This window comes from Saccostrea cucullata, unplaced genomic scaffold (assembly GCF_032062105.1).
Source record: "Saccostrea cucullata isolate Sc308-1 unplaced genomic scaffold, CSIRO_AGI_Scuc_v1 ctg2095, whole genome shotgun sequence".
In the NCBI taxonomy this organism is placed as follows: domain Eukaryota; kingdom Metazoa; phylum Mollusca; class Bivalvia; order Ostreida; family Ostreidae; genus Saccostrea; species Saccostrea cuccullata.
Window position 1 is genome coordinate 20224 of NW_026936919.1, and position 5256 is coordinate 25479.

Here is a 5256-nt window from a genome sequence, read left to right on the forward strand (position 1 = left end):
TAGTGAAAATGCATTATTTCTTTTAAAACCTTCTTTTCTGCTTCTGGGCATTAAAAAAAACTAACCAACCACATAGTTTTGTTTAATAAAGCTGCCTCTTCCAAAATTGTGAATTTCATGGCCCCAGGGTCAGGGGTTCTAGTGTTAGGGCGGGGCTGATGTAAGGGCGGGGCTCTATTGATTATATAGTAAAAATGCATAAATTCTTTTAAAATCTTCTTCTCTCCTCCTGGGTATTAAACAAACTAAGTACATAGTGCTTCTCCAAAATTATGAAATTCATGGCCCCAGGGTTTGGGATTCTGGGGTTAGGGTGGGGCTTTATTGGTTATATAGTGAAAATGCATACATTCCTTAAAAATCTTCTTATTTCCTCCTGAGTATAAAACCAATGAACTATGTTCATAGTTATGATGAAGAAGGATGCTTCTTCCGAATTTGTGAATTTCATGGCCCCGGGTCAGATGTTCTGGTGTTAGGGTAAGGCTCTAATGATTATATAGTGAAAATGCAGGAATTCATTGTAAATATTTTCCTTTGCTCCTGGGTATTATGCCAATGATGTAAGTACAAATTAATTAGGAAGAAAGGTGCCTCTTCCAAAATGTTTGATTTCAGGACCCCTGGGTCAGGGTAACCGGGAGGGGAGGGGGGTACATAGTCTGAAAATAAATTGATTCTTTGAAATCTGCTCTTTGATATTACCCGTATCAACCATTAATGATTAAATAAAATTAATGATAAAATTTCCAAAATTTTGAAATATGTGGCCCCAGGGTCAGTGGTTCCTGTGGGGTAGGTGCACAGCTGGTGGTTAGAAAGTGGAAATGCATTTTTTTGCTTGTTACTCTGATCTAACTCTGGGTATTAATAAGTAAGCATGCTAAGTGTATAGTTATGATTAACATTGGTGCCTCTTTCAAAATTGTGAATTTCATGGCCTTTGGTTTAAAACATGAACCAAGTTAAATTTTTGGAATGTTGTTACATGATACTCAGGTGACCTATAAGGCCTGTGGGCCTCTTGTTTTATGATTCTCATATGAAACCAATCATTATACACATATGTGGCAAAGTTGCCGATGTATAAATTCGAACAGTCAATCGAGTTCTCAGATTTGGAAAAAGATTTCCTTGTCCCCATGTAACCTTTTCGATAATCAAGAAATAAGCTTTGGTTGAGTTGATGACTTTTTCCTATTTCTGGTTATCAAAGATATGTTTATATACTTAATAATTGTACATAATCGAAAACGTAGACAATCCACTGAACTGGAACAGGATTATTATAAACCGTGTTTAATGGAGTAATCAATGTAAGATACAGCATTTTAACCTCATGCATGTCATATAAAAGAGTATTCAAAGAAAGAATGTCGTCCTTTGTAAGCTTATCAGTTTATTAAGTAGCTACTAAAAATGATTTCTTTTCATTCATATTCTGTTTCAAATATATATTTAATTATAGTGTTTATCTACTTTTAATTATAACTTTTATCTGAAGATCATTTCAATTTGCAGGGCTTTCTTTAAATTTTGGAAACCTCATGTTCTTCATAATGTCTCCGTTTTAGTACGAAATTATTTTGAAATCGAATATTGTAATGAATCATCAAAGGAAACCGATTCAGCATTAGTGGGATCAAATGTCTCTCCTACCTTTACCTAATTTTTTATCCTAGAATCTTACTATTAGAGCTTTTTTTCTTTCTCTTTCAAAATATACAATTAAATTGTTTATCAATTAGAGGTTCAAGTATTTCTTGTTATAAATGAGAATTCATTGTAGATACTGGAGTATATCTGAAGTTGTTGAAATAAAGAATTTGCTTGAAATGTGATCGATTCCTACAATGGAATTCCTGCACATTTGTCCTAATTGTTTATTGTTTGTGAGGAACTTCAAAAGATAAGCTGTTTAGGGGGGAAGCTGTGGGCATTCCTTCCTCGGTGGGTATCGGTGTGTTTTATAGGTTATAGACAAACACATAAATTATGTCGCCCTAATCCTATTATACCAGAAGCCGAGGCATTCCGAATAATTACACTCATATCGTGTGATTAAGGGTGTTTGTCGCTTTCCCCACGTGATTAATGGCTCTACAAGAAAGGAACGGTAACACCTATTTTGTAGTGAAAGGAGGGATCTTTAGAGGGTAGTATGGTGGTGTGTCTTTGTGTTGTTCGTGTCCACACATTAATCATCTAACACGGGGTTCTTCTCTTTGGAGGACCTCTTACAACATCAAAAACATTTAACCAAAGACATATTTCTCTGTTGAATAATATGCATGTATATTGAATTGTACAGAGACATTCTAGTAGTGCATACTTGGCATAGTAAAAATATTTTAAAGCTATTAGAAAGCAATTTTCAAAAGCTGTTAGGACATTTACGATTTAATTTCGACGTGCCGAATGAAATGATTTCATAAGAATAGTTAAATAACAGATGAATTTTATTTCATCTTAATGAATAATTTTAAGAGTAGCTTCCCTTCGACCGTGATCCATGCCTTGTAATAATTACATATCGATTACTTGCTTCCCGATTGCTGGAACGACCGGGTCAGTGGAGAAAAAGCGGTTTTATCGAGGAAATAAATTGGCTTTGTAGATGATAGATGGCCAGAGATTCAGCGATAATTTCTCCGGACAGCCGAGGAATCGAGCGATTTCATAGCTCTGTCGATCCCAATAAGCCCAATTGACCAGGATAAGTCAAACTGTGCTCTCTAAGGACGCATCGTAACAAAGTGTATAGACTGAAACATTTCGTATTTTTTACCAACTAGAGACTGGAATTTAATGGACAAAACATACTATAGGTTCATTCTTATGTATAAAATTCTTTGAATATGTTTTTTTTTTTAATTTAAAAAAGTTTTTCCATTCAGAGACTTTTTAATGATATCTTTCGCGTACTAGTAATTTCTAATTTATTTACATTGTGTGTGGTTCCTTGGCAAATTCAATATAAAGTCTAATAAAAGTTTCTATATTTTATTTTCCGAAAAATTGTATAATCTGCAATTAAAAAAAAAACCAAAGAAATTACTTGTCCGTTAAATTTCCCCAAGAATATTTGATTATTGTTTTCCTATCTCAGGGTTGAAAAATCGGTGTTTCTTTTCTCATTTCTATATAAGATGTGCATGAAATAAAGATTATTCGATGGATTAAGGATTTTAAACTATATAGCTAAAAAAAAAGAGAGAATGTCCAGCATTCATATGTTTGTAAACAGCTTTTCATCACCCAAAATATATACAAAAGTGTTTCAATGTTTCGATCCATACGCACATTCATTCGAATTTTCTTTTAAGGGAAAAGACTAAAACTGATAAAATAAAGTTCTCTTTAAAAATATTCCAAATTGGATTAATTTGAAAATAAAAAATAGAAGACCGTTAATGCGTCATTCAAAATCAAAGTAAAACAAAACAAATATCTGTCCTCTAATTTTTTTGATGAATTTTTCAATTAAATTTCATTTATGACATTATTAATTCTGTCATATACAAATTTTACTTTAAAAATTCAAATTTTTGTAAAGGACATATGGAAACAAGCAGAAATTCGCCATACATGTATGATACATCAGAAGTGAAAAATATAGTGAAAGTATTTTGAGTAACCAAAATATATTTCTATTGATTCGGTGGTGTAGCTTTTTAACGGAATTAAATCCATTAATACATGTACAACTGATATTCTTAACTTTAATAGCAAGACTAGATTATCCCCATGGAAACTGCGTAAATAATATTTAGAGGTAATGATCAGGAATACGATTGCTGTGCTTTTATATGAATTGTATTCTAATCTAAAGAGCACGTGATTTTCCATAAGAGATAATTTTTAACGGAAATGTCATTAAAACTGTCATTGAAATTATTTTATTTGGCCTATTTTTAAAGGTCACTTACTGCAGAATTAATAAAAACAATTATATAAACAGAATATTTTATAACCAAAAAAATAAATTCAAAGAAACACAAATTTCTTTTAAAATGTTCATCTTTTGTACATTGTCTGATTTAAGCAAGCATCAACAAAACCATGAAGAAAAATTGAACAAAAATTGTTACATAAAACAGATAATGATTTGTCACTGAAACTACCATTGTTACATTTACCATCCGTCAAATGAAAATCAATAGGGAAAAAGAACAAAGTAATGGTAGCTAATAAGGATATTCATTACACAGGCTTCCAGTAAGACAGAGGAATCTTTGTAACAAAGAGACGCGGAGGAAGGCATTGGGGAGGAATATTGGTGTACGTGATGGCGACCATCTATCTTCATTCCCCCCTTGATGTGTAAAACTCTCTTGTTCGGCTAGAATTGGATAACGCGACTGACTCAGTGCTAGCTGTTATTTAGACAGCTTAGACATTAAAATTAATGTCTCTTTTTAAATAAATGACAATTATTTGCGGAAAAAAGCAAATATTTAAATCACCAAATGCCACAATGTTACACTTCATATTTTTAGAGATAATTTGAAAATTTGCTCTAATTCCTTTTTTCTGAGAAAAATATAAATGCGTCTCTCTTAATTTTCTCAGAAACCTTAAACTCACAATCAGAAATGGAAATAACGAGAAAATGCGCTCATTTGAGATCCACTCTCAAGGACTAAAATTAGAGTCTACCGGATGAATCATTTTCCGGACACAAAAAAATCGTGCAAAATAAACACAATTGGGTTTAATCTGGAGCGAATGCATTCTCTAATTAGCATATTTTTGTAATTTATTATGAGCGTGTTGTGTTGTCCAGAAACAAATGCTGCTATCACTGACTGTCTCAGGTTTAATCAAAATGAATAGGAAAACAGTTCGTAAACATCTGCTTCGCTGTATCTTCGGGATTTAGAAAAAACGGTTCAGATTATTTGATGTTTCTAGGGAAAAATATCTTGCATTCTTGAAGTGTCGATCTTTTGTGATACAATTTTTTGAAAAAATATGTTAGATTAATGGTTTGAAATAGGGTAAATATTTCAGGCTGATAACAAATCAGTACTCACTTTGAAAGAGAATCAGGTATTGGATTTACCGTCATTGTTTGATAAAAATAATAGCTATCGTCAACTTTTATAGTGTAATTGATTAGATAATGCACAAACCTCGACGCTGTAGCTTGGAGCCAAAGTTCCGGACTGAGTTTTTTGGAACTCCGCTGATTGCAACTGGCACCGCTGCGCCTGATGACCAACACAGACTTTCGGGAGAAAATTATTTTCCCTG